At 47.8% G+C, this 17,312-nt stretch overlaps 19 non-coding genes across 19 annotated transcripts; all 19 read right to left on the bottom strand.

Annotated features, from left to right (window-relative positions):
- Positions 1-643: 643 nt before the first annotated feature.
- On the bottom strand, positions 644-725 carry Trnas-gcu (transfer RNA serine (anticodon GCU)). Its single transcript has one exon. It is a non-coding gene; the product is annotated as a tRNA-Ser (tRNA).
- Positions 726-1,548: 823 nt separating this feature from the next.
- On the bottom strand, positions 1,549-1,630 carry Trnas-gcu (transfer RNA serine (anticodon GCU)). The gene has a single exon. It is a non-coding gene; the product is annotated as a tRNA-Ser (tRNA).
- Positions 1,631-2,438: 808 nt separating this feature from the next.
- Trnas-gcu (transfer RNA serine (anticodon GCU)) lies at positions 2,439-2,520 on the bottom strand. Its single transcript has one exon. It is a non-coding gene; the product is annotated as a tRNA-Ser (tRNA).
- An 808-nt stretch (positions 2,521-3,328) lies between these two features.
- Trnas-gcu (transfer RNA serine (anticodon GCU)) lies at positions 3,329-3,410 on the bottom strand. Its single transcript has one exon. It is a non-coding gene; the product is annotated as a tRNA-Ser (tRNA).
- An 808-nt stretch (positions 3,411-4,218) lies between these two features.
- Trnas-gcu (transfer RNA serine (anticodon GCU)) lies at positions 4,219-4,300 on the bottom strand. Its single transcript has one exon. It is a non-coding gene; the product is annotated as a tRNA-Ser (tRNA).
- Positions 4,301-5,108: 808 nt separating this feature from the next.
- Trnas-gcu (transfer RNA serine (anticodon GCU)) lies at positions 5,109-5,190 on the bottom strand. The gene has a single exon. It is a non-coding gene; the product is annotated as a tRNA-Ser (tRNA).
- Positions 5,191-5,998: 808 nt separating this feature from the next.
- Positions 5,999-6,080, bottom strand: Trnas-gcu (transfer RNA serine (anticodon GCU)). Its single transcript has one exon. It is a non-coding gene; the product is annotated as a tRNA-Ser (tRNA).
- An 823-nt stretch (positions 6,081-6,903) lies between these two features.
- Trnas-gcu (transfer RNA serine (anticodon GCU)) lies at positions 6,904-6,985 on the bottom strand. The gene has a single exon. It is a non-coding gene; the product is annotated as a tRNA-Ser (tRNA).
- An 808-nt stretch (positions 6,986-7,793) lies between these two features.
- On the bottom strand, positions 7,794-7,875 carry Trnas-gcu (transfer RNA serine (anticodon GCU)). Its single transcript has one exon. It is a non-coding gene; the product is annotated as a tRNA-Ser (tRNA).
- An 808-nt stretch (positions 7,876-8,683) lies between these two features.
- Trnas-gcu (transfer RNA serine (anticodon GCU)) lies at positions 8,684-8,765 on the bottom strand. The gene has a single exon. It is a non-coding gene; the product is annotated as a tRNA-Ser (tRNA).
- Positions 8,766-9,573: 808 nt separating this feature from the next.
- Trnas-gcu (transfer RNA serine (anticodon GCU)) lies at positions 9,574-9,655 on the bottom strand. The gene has a single exon. It is a non-coding gene; the product is annotated as a tRNA-Ser (tRNA).
- An 808-nt stretch (positions 9,656-10,463) lies between these two features.
- Trnas-gcu (transfer RNA serine (anticodon GCU)) lies at positions 10,464-10,545 on the bottom strand. The gene has a single exon. It is a non-coding gene; the product is annotated as a tRNA-Ser (tRNA).
- Positions 10,546-11,353: 808 nt separating this feature from the next.
- Trnas-gcu (transfer RNA serine (anticodon GCU)) lies at positions 11,354-11,435 on the bottom strand. The gene has a single exon. It is a non-coding gene; the product is annotated as a tRNA-Ser (tRNA).
- An 823-nt stretch (positions 11,436-12,258) lies between these two features.
- Positions 12,259-12,340, bottom strand: Trnas-gcu (transfer RNA serine (anticodon GCU)). The gene has a single exon. It is a non-coding gene; the product is annotated as a tRNA-Ser (tRNA).
- Positions 12,341-13,148: 808 nt separating this feature from the next.
- On the bottom strand, positions 13,149-13,230 carry Trnas-gcu (transfer RNA serine (anticodon GCU)). The gene has a single exon. It is a non-coding gene; the product is annotated as a tRNA-Ser (tRNA).
- Positions 13,231-14,038: 808 nt separating this feature from the next.
- Positions 14,039-14,120, bottom strand: Trnas-gcu (transfer RNA serine (anticodon GCU)). Its single transcript has one exon. It is a non-coding gene; the product is annotated as a tRNA-Ser (tRNA).
- An 823-nt stretch (positions 14,121-14,943) lies between these two features.
- Positions 14,944-15,025, bottom strand: Trnas-gcu (transfer RNA serine (anticodon GCU)). The gene has a single exon. It is a non-coding gene; the product is annotated as a tRNA-Ser (tRNA).
- An 808-nt stretch (positions 15,026-15,833) lies between these two features.
- Trnas-gcu (transfer RNA serine (anticodon GCU)) lies at positions 15,834-15,915 on the bottom strand. The gene has a single exon. It is a non-coding gene; the product is annotated as a tRNA-Ser (tRNA).
- An 808-nt stretch (positions 15,916-16,723) lies between these two features.
- Positions 16,724-16,805, bottom strand: Trnas-gcu (transfer RNA serine (anticodon GCU)). The gene has a single exon. It is a non-coding gene; the product is annotated as a tRNA-Ser (tRNA).
- Positions 16,806-17,312: the final 507 nt, after the last annotated feature.

Raw genomic sequence — 17,312 nt, 5'->3', positions numbered from 1 at the left:
GGGAAAGTAGGCGGCCCACTTACTTACTGCAGAAATAAGCACCGAATCGTCGTGTAGCGTTGTCTAATGCAAATGAGAAATGTCCTGTGCATTCAGTATAACAATTACTGCAACGACGCGATTATCTTGATTCGCAACATTTATTTGTCACCTCTGTTGACCTCATCGCTGACGTTGCTTTCAAGTTTCTTACGAAGAGCAAACCACGTTCTTCCTAGCCGATTTGTGAGAGCAGAAGCTCCTGCAGTTGGCGATGGAGCCCGGCCCTATCAGATCGCTTCCGTATATGGCGGCCGAACGGAAAGCAAACTGTCGAAAGGCGACAGTTGTGCTACAGTTGGGGGTATTATAGGCTCGATACGTTAAAATGACTGCGAGAAGTAAGCACTTAAATATGAATTAGAACGCACCCTTCCCAAACACCAGCAAGGTGCCAAACTTCGTTTCCTTTATAGGTCTTGAGATGATGTTTGATTCGAAAAGGCGTGCGCAATCGAATGTTGTTTCCTTCCATCTGGTAGGCGGTTTAGTTTCATATTTCTTGCTGATGTTATCTGCCACCTACACGTTCCACTGTTGCTACTGAGTAGCGTTTCGCATGTAGAAGGCGGGATCCGAAATGGATGCCTTACGTAAAATTCTTCGACGAGGATGGGATTCGAACCCACGCGTGCAGAGCACATTGGATTAGCAGTCCAACGCCTTAACCACTCGGCCACCTCGTCTGATGCTTCGGAATCTGAGTCCATCGCTAGACCTTTCGGAAAGAAGTCGTTTGTCGATTCGAAAACGCATCGTACTGTGGCTGGTGTTAACGCTGTAATGCCCTGCTGCAGTGCAGCTGACCAAGCTCCCAATCTTGAATCATTTAATGATGGCATCCGTCCACGTCGGTATCCGATCGGGGGAAAGTAGGCGGCCCACTTACTTACTGCAGAAATAAGCACCGAATCGTCGTGTAGCGTTGTCTAATGCAAATGAGAAATGTCCTGTGCATTCAGTATAACAATTACTGCAACGACGCGATTAATTTGATTCGCAACATTTATTTGTCACCTCTGTTGACCTCATCGCTGACGTTGCTTTCAAGTTTCTTACGAAGAGCAAACCACGTTCTTCCTAGCCGATTTGTGAGAGCAGAAGCTCCTGCAGTTGGCGATGGAGCCCGGCCCTATCAGATCGCTTCCGTATATGGCGGCCGAACGGAAAGCAAACTGTCGAAAGGCGACAGTTGTGCTACAGTTGGGGGTATTATAGGCTCGATACGTTAAAATGACTGCGAGAAGTAAGCACTTAAATATGAATTAGAACGCACCCTTCCCAAACACCAGCAAGGTGCCAAACTTCGTTTCCTTTATAGGTCTTGAGATGATGTTTGATTCGAAAAGGCGTGCGCAATCGAATGTTGTTTCCTTCCATCTGGTAGGCGGTTTAGTTTCATATTTCTTGCTGATGTTATCTGCCACCTACACGTTCCACTGTTGCTACTGAGTAGCGTTTCGCATGTAGAAGGCGGGATCCGAAATGGATGCCTTACGTAAAATTCTTCGACGAGGATGGGATTCGAACCCACGCGTGCAGAGCACATTGGATTAGCAGTCCAACGCCTTAACCACTCGGCCACCTCGTCTGATGCTTCGGAATCTGAGTCCATCGCTAGACCTTTCGGAAAGAAGTCGTTTGTCGATTCGAAAACGCATCGTACTGTGGCTGGTGTTAACGCTGTAATGCCCTGCTGCAGTCCCACTCGTGAATCATTTAATGATGGCATCCGTCCACGTCGGTATCCGATCGGGGGAAAGTAGGCGGCCCACTTACTTACTGCAGAAATAAGCACCGAATCGTCGTGTAGCGTTGTCTAATGCAAATGAGAAATGTCCTGTGCATTCAGTATAACAATTACTGCAACGACGCGATTATCTTGATTCGCAACATTTATTTGTCACCTCTGTTGACCTCATCGCTGACGTTGCTTTCAAGTTTCTTACGAAGAGCAAACCACGTTCTTCCTAGCCGATTTGTGAGAGCAGAAGCTCCTGCAGTTGGCGATGGAGCCCGGCCCTATCAGATCGCTTCCGTATATGGCGGCCGAACGGAAAGCGAACTGTCGAAAGGCGACACTTGTGCTACAGTTGGGGGTATTATAGGCTCGATACGTTAAAATGACTGCGAGAAGTAAGCACTTAAATATGAATTAGAACGCACCCTTCCCAAACACCAGCAAGGTGCCAAACTTCGTTTCCTTTATAGGTCTTGAGGTGATGTTTGATTCGAAAAGGCGTGCGCAATCGAATGTTGTTTCCTTCCATCTGGTAGGCGGTTTAGTTTCATATTTCTTGCTGATGTTATCTGCCACCTACACGTTCCACTGTTGCTACTGAGTAGCGTTTCGCATGTAGAAGGCGGGATCCGAAATGGATGCCTTACGTAAAATTCTTCGACGAGGATGGGATTCGAACCCACGCGTGCAGAGCACATTGGATTAGCAGTCCAACGCCTTAACCACTCGGCCACCTCGTCTGATGCTTCGGAATCTGAGTCCATCGCTAGACCTTTCGGAAAGAAGTCGTTTGTCGATTCGAAAACGCATCGTACTGTGGCTGGTGTTAACGCTGTAATGCCCTGCTGCAGTCCCACTCGTGAATCATTTAATGATGGCATCCGTCCACGTCGGTATCCGATCGGGGGAAAGTAGGCGGCCCACTTACTTACTGCAGAAATAAGCACCGAATCGTCGTGTAGCGTTGTCTAATGCAAATGAGAAATGTCCTGTGCATTCAGTATAACAATTACTGCAACGACGCGATTATCTTGATTCGCAACATTTATTTGTCACCTCTGTTGACCTCATCGCTGACGTTGCTTTCAAGTTTCTTACGAAGAGCAAACCACGTTCTTCCTAGCCGATTTGTGAGAGCAGAAGCTCCTGCAGTTGGCGATGGAGCCCGGCCCTATCAGATCGCTTCCGTATATGGCGGCCGAACGGAAAGCGAACTGTCGAAAGGCGACACTTGTGCTACAGTTGGGGGTATTATAGGCTCGATACGTTAAAATGACTGCGAGAAGTAAGCACTTAAATATGAATTAGAACGCACCCTTCCCAAACACCAGCAAGGTGCCAAACTTCGTTTCCTTTATAGGTCTTGAGATGATGTTTGATTCGAAAAGGCGTGCGCAATCGAATGTTGTTTCCTTCCATCTGGTAGGCGGTTTAGTTTCATTTTTCTTGCTGATGTTATCTGCCACCTACACGTTCCACTGTTGCTACTGAGTAGCGTTTCGCATGTAGAAGGCGGGATCCGAAATGGATGCCTTACGTAAAATTCTTCGACGAGGATGGGATTCGAACCCACGCGTGCAGAGCACATTGGATTAGCAGTCCAACGCCTTAACCACTCGGCCACCTCGTCTGATGCTTCGGAATCTGAGTCCATCGCTAGACCTTTCGGAAAGAAGTCGTTTGTCGATTCGAAAACGCATCGTACTGTGGCTGGTGTTAACGCTGTAATGCCCTGCTGCAGTCCCACTCGTGAATCATTTAATGATGGCATCCGTCCACGTCGGTATCCGATCGGGGGAAAGTAGGCGGCCCACTTACTTACTGCAGAAATAAGCACCGAATCGTCGTGTAGCGTTGTCTAATGCAAATGAGAAATGTCCTGTGCATTCAGTATAACAATTACTGCAACGACGCGATTATCTTGATTCGCAACATTTATTTGTCACCTCTGTTGACCTCATCGCTGACGTTGCTTTCAAGTTTCTTACGAAGAGCAAACCACGTTCTTCCTAGCCGATTTGTGAGAGCAGAAGCTCCTGCAGTTGGCGATGGAGCCCGGCCCTATCAGATCGCTTCCGTATATGGCGGCCGAACGGAAAGCGAACTGTCGAAAGGCGACACTTGTGCTACAGTTGGGGGTATTATAGGCTCGATACGTTAAAATGACTGCGAGAAGTAAGCACTTAAATATGAATTAGAACGCACCCTTCCCAAACACCAGCAAGGTGCCAAACTTCGTTTCCTTTATAGGTCTTGAGGTGATGTTTGATTCGAAAAGGCGTGCGCAATCGAATGTTGTTTCCTTCCATCTGGTAGGCGGTTTAGTTTCATATTTCTTGCTGATGTTATCTGCCACCTACACGTTCCACTGTTGCTACTGAGTAGCGTTTCGCATGTAGAAGGCGGGATCCGAAATGGATGCCTTACGTAAAATTCTTCGACGAGGATGGGATTCGAACCCACGCGTGCAGAGCACATTGGATTAGCAGTCCAACGCCTTAACCACTCGGCCACCTCGTCTGATGCTTCGGAATCTGAGTCCATCGCTAGACCTTTCGGAAAGAAGTCGTTTGTCGATTCGAAAACGCATCGTACTGTGGCTGGTGTTAACGCTGTAATGCCCTGCTGCAGTCCCACTCGTGAATCATTTAATGATGGCATCCGTCCACGTCGGTATCCGATCGGGGGAAAGTAGGCGGCCCACTTACTTACTGCAGAAATAAGCACCGAATCGTCGTGTAGCGTTGTCTAATGCAAATGAGAAATGTCCTGTGCATTCAGTATAACAATTACTGCAACGACGCGATTATCTTGATTCGCAACATTTATTTGTCACCTCTGTTGACCTCATCGCTGACGTTGCTTTCAAGTTTCTTACGAAGAGCAAACCACGTTCTTCCTAGCCGATTTGTGAGAGCAGAAGCTCCTGCAGTTGGCGATGGAGCCCGGCCCTATCAGATCGCTTCCGTATATGGCGGCCGAACGGAAAGCGAACTGTCGAAAGGCGACACTTGTGCTACAGTTGGGGGTATTATAGGCTCGATACGTTAAAATGACTGCGAGAAGTAAGCACTTAAATATGAATTAGAACGCACCCTTCCCAAACACCAGCAAGGTGCCAAACTTCGTTTCCTTTATAGGTCTTGAGATGATGTTTGATTCGAAAAGGCGTGCGCAATCGAATGTTGTTTCCTTCCATCTGGTAGGCGGTTTAGTTTCATTTTTCTTGCTGATGTTATCTGCCACCTACACGTTCCACTGTTGCTACTGAGTAGCGTTTCGCATGTAGAAGGCGGGATCCGAAATGGATGCCTTACGTAAAATTCTTCGACGAGGATGGGATTCGAACCCACGCGTGCAGAGCACATTGGATTAGCAGTCCAACGCCTTAACCACTCGGCCACCTCGTCTGATGCTTCGGAATCTGAGTCCATCGCTAGACCTTTCGGAAAGAAGTCGTTTGTCGATTCGAAAACGCATCGTACTGTGGCTGGTGTTAACGCTGTAATGCCCTGCTGCAGTCCCACTCGTGAATCATTTAATGATGGCATCCGTCCACGTCGGTATCCGATCGGGGGAAAGTAGGCGGCCCACTTACTTACTGCAGAAATAAGCACCGAATCGTCGTGTAGCGTTGTCTAATGCAAATGAGAAATGTCCTGTGCATTCAGTATAACAATTACTGCAACGACGCGATTATCTTGATTCGCAACATTTATTTGTCACCTCTGTTGACCTCATCGCTGACGTTGCTTTCAAGTTTCTTACGAAGAGCAAACCACGTTCTTCCTAGCCGATTTGTGAGAGCAGAAGCTCCTGCAGTTGGCGATGGAGCCCGGCCCTATCAGATCGCTTCCGTATATGGCGGCCGAACGGAAAGCAAACTGTCGAAAGGCGACAGTTGTGCTACAGTTGGGGGTATTATAGGCTCGATACGTTAAAATGACTGCGAGAAGTAAGCACTTAAATATGAATTAGAACGCACCCTTCCCAAACACCAGCAAGGTGCCAAACTTCGTTTCCTTTATAGGTCTTGAGATGATGTTTGATTCGAAAAGGCGTGCGCAATCGAATGTTGTTTCCTTCCATCTGGTAGGCGGTTTAGTTTCATATTTCTTGCTGATGTTATCTGCCACCTACACGTTCCACTGTTGCTACTGAGTAGCGTTTCGCATGTAGAAGGCGGGATCCGAAATGGATGCCTTACGTAAAATTCTTCGACGAGGATGGGATTCGAACCCACGCGTGCAGAGCACATTGGATTAGCAGTCCAACGCCTTAACCACTCGGCCACCTCGTCTGATGCTTCGGAATCTGAGTCCATCGCTAGACCTTTCGGAAAGAAGTCGTTTGTCGATTCGAAAACGCATCGTACTGTGGCTGGTGTTAACGCTGTAATGCCCTGCTGCAGTGCAGCTGACCAAGCTCCCAATCTTGAATCATTTAATGATGGCATCCGTCCACGTCGGTATCCGATCGGGGGAAAGTAGGCGGCCCACTTACTTACTGCAGAAATAAGCACCGAATCGTCGTGTAGCGTTGTCTAATGCAAATGAGAAATGTCCTGTGCATTCAGTATAACAATTACTGCAACGACGCGATTAATTTGATTCGCAACATTTATTTGTCACCTCTGTTGACCTCATCGCTGACGTTGCTTTCAAGTTTCTTACGAAGAGCAAACCACGTTCTTCCTAGCCGATTTGTGAGAGCAGAAGCTCCTGCAGTTGGCGATGGAGCCCGGCCCTATCAGATCGCTTCCGTATATGGCGGCCGAACGGAAAGCAAACTGTCGAAAGGCGACAGTTGTGCTACAGTTGGGGGTATTATAGGCTCGATACGTTAAAATGACTGCGAGAAGTAAGCACTTAAATATGAATTAGAACGCACCCTTCCCAAACACCAGCAAGGTGCCAAACTTCGTTTCCTTTATAGGTCTTGAGATGATGTTTGATTCGAAAAGGCGTGCGCAATCGAATGTTGTTTCCTTCCATCTGGTAGGCGGTTTAGTTTCATATTTCTTGCTGATGTTATCTGCCACCTACACGTTCCACTGTTGCTACTGAGTAGCGTTTCGCATGTAGAAGGCGGGATCCGAAATGGATGCCTTACGTAAAATTCTTCGACGAGGATGGGATTCGAACCCACGCGTGCAGAGCACATTGGATTAGCAGTCCAACGCCTTAACCACTCGGCCACCTCGTCTGATGCTTCGGAATCTGAGTCCATCGCTAGACCTTTCGGAAAGAAGTCGTTTGTCGATTCGAAAACGCATCGTACTGTGGCTGGTGTTAACGCTGTAATGCCCTGCTGCAGTCCCACTCGTGAATCATTTAATGATGGCATCCGTCCACGTCGGTATCCGATCGGGGGAAAGTAGGCGGCCCACTTACTTACTGCAGAAATAAGCACCGAATCGTCGTGTAGCGTTGTCTAATGCAAATGAGAAATGTCCTGTGCATTCAGTATAACAATTACTGCAACGACGCGATTATCTTGATTCGCAACATTTATTTGTCACCTCTGTTGACCTCATCGCTGACGTTGCTTTCAAGTTTCTTACGAAGAGCAAACCACGTTCTTCCTAGCCGATTTGTGAGAGCAGAAGCTCCTGCAGTTGGCGATGGAGCCCGGCCCTATCAGATCGCTTCCGTATATGGCGGCCGAACGGAAAGCGAACTGTCGAAAGGCGACACTTGTGCTACAGTTGGGGGTATTATAGGCTCGATACGTTAAAATGACTGCGAGAAGTAAGCACTTAAATATGAATTAGAACGCACCCTTCCCAAACACCAGCAAGGTGCCAAACTTCGTTTCCTTTATAGGTCTTGAGGTGATGTTTGATTCGAAAAGGCGTGCGCAATCGAATGTTGTTTCCTTCCATCTGGTAGGCGGTTTAGTTTCATATTTCTTGCTGATGTTATCTGCCACCTACACGTTCCACTGTTGCTACTGAGTAGCGTTTCGCATGTAGAAGGCGGGATCCGAAATGGATGCCTTACGTAAAATTCTTCGACGAGGATGGGATTCGAACCCACGCGTGCAGAGCACATTGGATTAGCAGTCCAACGCCTTAACCACTCGGCCACCTCGTCTGATGCTTCGGAATCTGAGTCCATCGCTAGACCTTTCGGAAAGAAGTCGTTTGTCGATTCGAAAACGCATCGTACTGTGGCTGGTGTTAACGCTGTAATGCCCTGCTGCAGTCCCACTCGTGAATCATTTAATGATGGCATCCGTCCACGTCGGTATCCGATCGGGGGAAAGTAGGCGGCCCACTTACTTACTGCAGAAATAAGCACCGAATCGTCGTGTAGCGTTGTCTAATGCAAATGAGAAATGTCCTGTGCATTCAGTATAACAATTACTGCAACGACGCGATTATCTTGATTCGCAACATTTATTTGTCACCTCTGTTGACCTCATCGCTGACGTTGCTTTCAAGTTTCTTACGAAGAGCAAACCACGTTCTTCCTAGCCGATTTGTGAGAGCAGAAGCTCCTGCAGTTGGCGATGGAGCCCGGCCCTATCAGATCGCTTCCGTATATGGCGGCCGAACGGAAAGCAAACTGTCGAAAGGCGACAGTTGTGCTACAGTTGGGGGTATTATAGGCTCGATACGTTAAAATGACTGCGAGAAGTAAGCACTTAAATATGAATTAGAACGCTCCCTTCCCAAACACCAGCAAGGTGCCAAACTTCGTTTCCTTTATAGGTCTTGAGATGATGTTTGATTCGAAAAGGCGTGCGCAATCGAATGTTGTTTCCTTCCATCTGGTAGGCGGTTTAGTTTCATATTTCTTGCTGATGTTATCTGCCACCTACACGTTCCACTGTTGCTACTGAGTAGCGTTTCGCATGTAGAAGGCGGGATCCGAAATGGATGCCTTACGTAAAATTCTTCGACGAGGATGGGATTCGAACCCACGCGTGCAGAGCACATTGGATTAGCAGTCCAACGCCTTAACCACTCGGCCACCTCGTCTGATGCTTCGGAATCTGAGTCCATCGCTAGACCTTTCGGAAAGAAGTCGTTTGTCGATTCGAAAACGCATCGTACTGTGGCTGGTGTTAACGCTGTAATGCCCTGCTGCAGTCCCACTCGTGAATCATTTAATGATGGCATCCGTCCACGTCGGTATCCGATCGGGGGAAAGTAGGCGGCCCACTTACTTACTGCAGAAATAAGCACCGAATCGTCGTGTAGCGTTGTCTAATGCAAATGAGAAATGTCCTGTGCATTCAGTATAACAATTACTGCAACGACGCGATTATCTTGATTCGCAACATTTATTTGTCACCTCTGTTGACCTCATCGCTGACGTTGCTTTCAAGTTTCTTACGAAGAGCAAACCACGTTCTTCCTAGCCGATTTGTGAGAGCAGAAGCTCCTGCAGTTGGCGATGGAGCCCGGCCCTATCAGATCGCTTCCGTATATGGCGGCCGAACGGAAAGCAAACTGTCGAAAGGCGACAGTTGTGCTACAGTTGGGGGTATTATAGGCTCGATACGTTAAAATGACTGCGAGAAGTAAGCACTTAAATATGAATTAGAACGCACCCTTCCCAAACACCAGCAAGGTGCCAAACTTCGTTTCCTTTATAGGTCTTGAGATGATGTTTGATTCGAAAAGGCGTGCGCAATCGAATGTTGTTTCCTTCCATCTGGTAGGCGGTTTAGTTTCATATTTCTTGCTGATGTTATCTGCCACCTACACGTTCCACTGTTGCTACTGAGTAGCGTTTCGCATGTAGAAGGCGGGATCCGAAATGGATGCCTTACGTAAAATTCTTCGACGAGGATGGGATTCGAACCCACGCGTGCAGAGCACATTGGATTAGCAGTCCAACGCCTTAACCACTCGGCCACCTCGTCTGATGCTTCGGAATCTGAGTCCATCGCTAGACCTTTCGGAAAGAAGTCGTTTGTCGATTCGAAAACGCATCGTACTGTGGCTGGTGTTAACGCTGTAATGCCCTGCTGCAGTCCCACTCGTGAATCATTTAATGATGGCATCCGTCCACGTCGGTATCCGATCGGGGGAAAGTAGGCGGCCCACTTACTTACTGCAGAAATAAGCACCGAATCGTCGTGTAGCGTTGTCTAATGCAAATGAGAAATGTCCTGTGCATTCAGTATAACAATTACTGCAACGACGCGATTATCTTGATTCGCAACATTTATTTGTCACCTCTGTTGACCTCATCGCTGACGTTGCTTTCAAGTTTCTTACGAAGAGCAAACCACGTTCTTCCTAGCCGATTTGTGAGAGCAGAAGCTCCTGCAGTTGGCGATGGAGCCCGGCCCTATCAGATCGCTTCCGTATATGGCGGCCGAACGGAAAGCAAACTGTCGAAAGGCGACAGTTGTGCTACAGTTGGGGGTATTATAGGCTCGATACGTTAAAATGACTGCGAGAAGTAAGCACTTAAATATGAATTAGAACGCACCCTTCCCAAACACCAGCAAGGTGCCAAACTTCGTTTCCTTTATAGGTCTTGAGATGATGTTTGATTCGAAAAGGCGTGCGCAATCGAATGTTGTTTCCTTCCATCTGGTAGGCGGTTTAGTTTCATATTTCTTGCTGATGTTATCTGCCACCTACACGTTCCACTGTTGCTACTGAGTAGCGTTTCGCATGTAGAAGGCGGGATCCGAAATGGATGCCTTACGTAAAATTCTTCGACGAGGATGGGATTCGAACCCACGCGTGCAGAGCACATTGGATTAGCAGTCCAACGCCTTAACCACTCGGCCACCTCGTCTGATGCTTCGGAATCTGAGTCCATCGCTAGACCTTTCGGAAAGAAGTCGTTTGTCGATTCGAAAACGCATCGTACTGTGGCTGGTGTTAACGCTGTAATGCCCTGCTGCAGTCCCACTCGTGAATCATTTAATGATGGCATCCGTCCACGTCGGTATCCGATCGGGGGAAAGTAGGCGGCCCACTTACTTACTGCAGAAATAAGCACCGAATCGTCGTGTAGCGTTGTCTAATGCAAATGAGAAATGTCCTGTGCATTCAGTATAACAATTACTGCAACGACGCGATTATCTTGATTCGCAACATTTATTTGTCACCTCTGTTGACCTCATCGCTGACGTTGCTTTCAAGTTTCTTACGAAGAGCAAACCACGTTCTTCCTAGCCGATTTGTGAGAGCAGAAGCTCCTGCAGTTGGCGATGGAGCCCGGCCCTATCAGATCGCTTCCGTATATGGCGGCCGAACGGAAAGCAAACTGTCGAAAGGCGACAGTTGTGCTACAGTTGGGGGTATTATAGGCTCGATACGTTAAAATGACTGCGAGAAGTAAGCACTTAAATATGAATTAGAACGCACCCTTCCCAAACACCAGCAAGGTGCCAAACTTCGTTTCCTTTATAGGTCTTGAGATGATGTTTGATTCGAAAAGGCGTGCGCAATCGAATGTTGTTTCCTTCCATCTGGTAGGCGGTTTAGTTTCATTTTTCTTGCTGATGTTATCTGCCACCTACACGTTCCACTGTTGCTACTGAGTAGCGTTTCGCATGTAGAAGGCGGGATCCGAAATGGATGCCTTACGTAAAATTCTTCGACGAGGATGGGATTCGAACCCACGCGTGCAGAGCACATTGGATTAGCAGTCCAACGCCTTAACCACTCGGCCACCTCGTCTGATGCTTCGGAATCTGAGTCCATCGCTAGACCTTTCGGAAAGAAGTCGTTTGTCGATTCGAAAACGCATCGTACTGTGGCTGGTGTTAACGCTGTAATGCCCTGCTGCAGTGCAGCTGACCAAGCTCCCAATCTTGAATCATTTAATGATGGCATCCGTCCACGTCGGTATCCGATCGGGGGAAAGTAGGCGGCCCACTTACTTACTGCAGAAATAAGCACCGAATCGTCGTGTAGCGTTGTCTAATGCAAATGAGAAATGTCCTGTGCATTCAGTATAACAATTACTGCAACGACGCGATTAATTTGATTCGCAACATTTATTTGTCACCTCTGTTGACCTCATCGCTGACGTTGCTTTCAAGTTTCTTACGAAGAGCAAACCACGTTCTTCCTAGCCGATTTGTGAGAGCAGAAGCTCCTGCAGTTGGCGATGGAGCCCGGCCCTATCAGATCGCTTCCGTATATGGCGGCCGAACGGAAAGCAAACTGTCGAAAGGCGACACTTGTGCTACAGTTGGGGGTATTATAGGCTCGATACGTTAAAATGACTGCGAGAAGTAAGCACTTAAATATGAATTAGAACGCACCCTTCCCAAACACCAGCAAGGTGCCAAACTTCGTTTCCTTTATAGGTCTTGAGATGATGTTTGATTCGAAAAGGCGTGCGCAATCGAATGTTGTTTCCTTCCATCTGGTAGGCGGTTTAGTTTCATATTTCTTGCTGATGTTATCTGCCACCTACACGTTCCACTGTTGCTACTGAGTAGCGTTTCGCATGTAGAAGGCGGGATCCGAAATGGATGCCTTACGTAAAATTCTTCGACGAGGATGGGATTCGAACCCACGCGTGCAGAGCACATTGTATTAGCAGTCCAACGCCTTAACCACTCGGCCACCTCGTCTGATGCTTCGGAATCTGAGTCCATCGCTAGACCTTTCGGAAAGAAGTCGTTTGTCGATTCGAAAACGCATCGTACTGTGGCTGGTGTTAACGCTGTAATGCCCTGCTGCAGTCCCACTCGTGAATCATTTAATGATGGCATCCGTCCACGTCGGTATCCGATCGGGGGAAAGTAGGCGGCCCACTTACTTACTGCAGAAATAAGCACCGAATCGTCGTGTAGCGTTGTCTAATGCAAATGAGAAATGTCCTGTGCATTCAGTATAACAATTACTGCAACGACGCGATTATCTTGATTCGCAACATTTATTTGTCACCTCTGTTGACCTCATCGCTGACGTTGCTTTCAAGTTTCTTACGAAGAGCAAACCACGTTCTTCCTAGCCGATTTGTGAGAGCAGAAGCTCCTGCAGTTGGCGATGGAGCCCGGCCCTATCAGATCGCTTCCGTATATGGCGGCCGAACGGAAAGCAAACTGTCGAAAGGCGACAGTTGTGCTACAGTTGGGGGTATTATAGGCTCGATACGTTAAAATGACTGCGAGAAGTAAGCACTTAAATATGAATTAGAACGCACCCTTCCCAAACACCAGCAAGGTGCCAAACTTCGTTTCCTTTATAGGTCTTGAGATGATGTTTGATTCGAAAAGGCGTGCGCAATCGAATGTTGTTTCCTTCCATCTGGTAGGCGGTTTAGTTTCATATTTCTTGCTGATGTTATCTGCCACCTACACGTTCCACTGTTGCTACTGAGTAGCGTTTCGCATGTAGAAGGCGGGATCCGAAATGGATGCCTTACGTAAAATTCTTCGACGAGGATGGGATTCGAACCCACGCGTGCAGAGCACATTGGATTAGCAGTCCAACGCCTTAACCACTCGGCCACCTCGTCTGATGCTTCGGAATCTGAGTCCATCGCTAGACCTTTCGGAAAGAAGTCGTTTGTCGATTCGAAAACGCATCGTACTGTGGCTGGTGTTAACGCTGTAATGCCCTGCTGCAGTCCCACTCGTGAATCATTTAATGATGGCATCCGTCCACGTCGGTATCCGATCGGGGGAAAGTAGGCGGCCCACTTACTTACTGCAGAAATAAGCACCGAATCGTCGTGTAGCGTTGTCTAATGCAAATGAGAAATGTCCTGTGCATTCAGTATAACAATTACTGCAACGACGCGATTATCTTGATTCGCAACATTTATTTGTCACCTCTGTTGACCTCATCGCTGACGTTGCTTTCAAGTTTCTTACGAAGAGCAAACCACGTTCTTCCTAGCCGATTTGTGAGAGCAGAAGCTCCTGCAGTTGGCGATGGAGCCCGGCCCTATCAGATCGCTTCCGTATATGGCGGCCGAACGGAAAGCAAACTGTCGAAAGGCGACAGTTGTGCTACAGTTGGGGGTATTATAGGCTCGATACGTTAAAATGACTGCGAGAAGTAAGCACTTAAATATGAATTAGAACGCACCCTTCCCAAACACCAGCAAGGTGCCAAACTTCGTTTCCTTTATAGGTCTTGAGATGATGTTTGATTCGAAAAGGCGTGCGCAATCGAATGTTGTTTCCTTCCATCTGGTAGGCGGTTTAGTTTCATTTTTCTTGCTGATGTTATCTGCCACCTACACGTTCCACTGTTGCTACTGAGTAGCGTTTCGCATGTAGAAGGCGGGATCCGAAATGGATGCCTTACGTAAAATTCTTCGACGAGGATGGGATTCGAACCCACGCGTGCAGAGCACATTGGATTAGCAGTCCAACGCCTTAACCACTCGGCCACCTCGTCTGATGCTTCGGAATCTGAGTCCATCGCTAGACCTTTCGGAAAGAAGTCGTTTGTCGATTCGAAAACGCATCGTACTGTGGCTGGTGTTAACGCTGTAATGCCCTGCTGCAGTGCAGCTGACCAAGCTCCCAATCTTGAATCATTTAATGATGGCATCCGTCCACGTCGGTATCCGATCGGGGGAAAGTAGGCGGCCCACTTACTTACTGCAGAAATAAGCACCGAATCGTCGTGTAGCGTTGTCTAATGCAAATGAGAAATGTCCTGTGCATTCAGTATAACAATTACTGCAACGACGCGATTAATTTGATTCGCAACATTTATTTGTCACCTCTGTTGACCTCATCGCTGACGTTGCTTTCAAGTTTCTTACGAAGAGCAAACCACGTTCTTCCTAGCCGATTTGTGAGAGCAGAAGCTCCTGCAGTTGGCGATGGAGCCCGGCCCTATCAGATCGCTTCCGTATATGGCGGCCGAACGGAAAGCAAACTGTCGAAAGGCGACACTTGTGCTACAGTTGGGGGTATTATAGGCTCGATACGTTAAAATGACTGCGAGAAGTAAGCACTTAAATATGAATTAGAACGCACCCTTCCCAAACACCAGCAAGGTGCCAAACTTCGTTTCCTTTATAGGTCTTGAGATGATGTTTGATTCGAAAAGGCGTGCGCAATCGAATGTTGTTTCCTTCCATCTGGTAGGCGGTTTAGTTTCATATTTCTTGCTGATGTTATCTGCCACCTACACGTTCCACTGTTGCTACTGAGTAGCGTTTCGCATTTAGAAGGCGGGATCCGAAATGGATGCCTTACGTAAAATTCTTCGACGAGGATGGGATTCGAACCCACGCGTGCAGAGCACATTGGATTAGCAGTCCAACGCCTTAACCACTCGGCCACCTCGTCTGATGCTTCGGAATCTGAGTCCATCGCTAGACCTTTCGGAAAGAAGTCGTTTGTCGATTCGAAAACGCATCGTACTGTGGCTGGTGTTAACGCTGTAATGCCCTGCTGCAGTCCCACTCGTGAATCATTTAATGATGGCATCCGTCCACGTCGGTATCCGATCGGGGGAAAGTAGGCGGCCCACTTACTTACTGCAGAAATAAGCACCGAATCGTCGTGTAGCGTTGTCTAATGCAAATGAGAAATGTCCTGTGCATTCAGTATAACAATTACTGCAACGACGCGATTATCTTGATTCGCAACATTTATTTGTCACCTCTGTTGACCTCATCGCTGACGTTGCTTTCAAGTTTCTTACGAAGAGCAAACCACGTTCTTCCTAGCCGATTTGTGAGAGCAGAAGCTCCTGCAGTTGGCGATGGAGCCCGGCCCTATCAGATCGCTTCCGTATATGGCGGCCGAACGGAAAGCAAACTGTCGAAAGGCGACAGTTGTGCTACAGTTGGGGGTATTATAGGCTCGATACGTTAAAATGACTGCGAGAAGTAAGCACTTAAATATGAATTAGAACGCACCCTTCCCAAACACCAGCAAGGTGCCAAACTTCGTTTCCTTTATAGGTCTTGAGATGATGTTTGATTCGAAAAGGCGTGCGCAATCGAATGTTGTTTCCTTCCATCTGGTAGGCGGTTTAGTTTCATTTTTCTTGCTGATGTTATCTGCCACCTACACGTTCCACTGTTGCTACTGAGTAGCGTTTCGCATGTAGAAGGCGGGATCCGAAATGGATGCCTTACGTAAAATTCTTCGACGAGGATGGAATTCGAACCCACGCGTGCAGAGCACATTGGATTAGCAGTCCAACGCCTTAACCACTCGGCCACCTCGTCTGATGCTTCGGAATCTGAGTCCATCGCTAGACCTTTCGGAAAGAAGTCGTTTGTCGATTCGAAAACGCATCGTACTGTGGCTGGTGTTAACGCTGTAATGCCCTGCTGCAGTCCCACTCGTGAATCATTTAATGATGGCATCCGTCCACGTCGGTATCCGATCGGGGGAAAGTAGGCGGCCCACTTACTTACTGCAGAAATAAGCACCGAATCGTCGTGTAGCGTTGTCTAATGCAAATGAGAAATGTCCTGTGCATTCAGTATAACAATTACTGCAACGACGCGATTATCTTGATTCGCAACATTTATTTGTCACCTCTGTTGACCTCATCGCTGACGTTGCTTTCAAGTTTCTTACGAAGAGCAAACCACGTTCTTCCTAGCCGATTTGTGAGAGCAGAAGCTCCTGCAGTTGGCGATGGAGCCCGGCCCTATCAGATCGCTTCCGTATATGGCGGCCGAACGGAAAGCGAACTGTCGAAAGGCGACACTTGTGCTACAGTTGGGGGTATTATAGGCTCGATACGTTAAAATGACTGCGAGAAGTAAGCACTTAAATATGAATTAGAACGCACCCTTCCCAAACACCAGCAAGGTGCCAAACTTCGTTTCCTTTATAGGTCTTGAGGTGATGTTTGATTCGAAAAGGCGTGCGCAATCGAATGTTGTTTCCTTCCATCTGGTAGGCGGTTTAGTTTCATATTTCTTGCTGATGTTATCTGCCACCTACACGTTCCACTGTTGCTACTGAGTAGCGTTTCGCATGTAGAAGGCGGGATCCGAAATGGATGCCTTACGTAAAATTCTTCGACGAGGATGGGATTCGAACCCACGCGTGCAGAGCACATTGGATTAGCAGTCCAACGCCTTAACCACTCGGCCACCTCGTCTGATGCTTCGGAATCTGAGTCCATCGCTAGACCTTTCGGAAAGAAGTCGTTTGTCGATTCGAAAACGCATCGTACTGTGGCTGGTGTTAACGCTGTAATGCCCTGCTGCAGTCCCACTCGTGAATCATTTAATGATGGCATCCGTCCACGTCGGTATCCGATCGGGGGAAAGTAGGCGGCCCACTTACTTACTGCAGAAATAAGCACCGAATCGTCGTGTAGCGTTGTCTAATGCAAATGAGAAATGTCCTGTGCATTCAGTATAACAATTACTGCAACGACGCGATTATCTTGATTCGCAACATTTATTTGTCACCTCTGTTGACCTCATCGCTGACGTTGCTTTCAAGTTTCTTACGAAGAGCAAACCACGTTCTTCCTAGCCGATTTGTGAGAGCAGAAGCTCCTGCAGTTGGCGATGGAGCCCGGCCCTATCAGATCGCTTCCGTATATGGCGGCCGAACGGAAAGCAAACTGTCGAAAGGCGACAGTTGTGCTACAGTTGGG

The sequence above is a fragment of the Schistocerca nitens genome, chromosome 2, assembly GCF_023898315.1.
Source record: "Schistocerca nitens isolate TAMUIC-IGC-003100 chromosome 2, iqSchNite1.1, whole genome shotgun sequence".
Taxonomy (NCBI): domain Eukaryota; kingdom Metazoa; phylum Arthropoda; class Insecta; order Orthoptera; family Acrididae; genus Schistocerca; species Schistocerca nitens.
The sequence above is the reverse complement of the archived record's forward strand: the minus strand, read 5'-3'. Positions and strand labels throughout refer to the sequence as shown.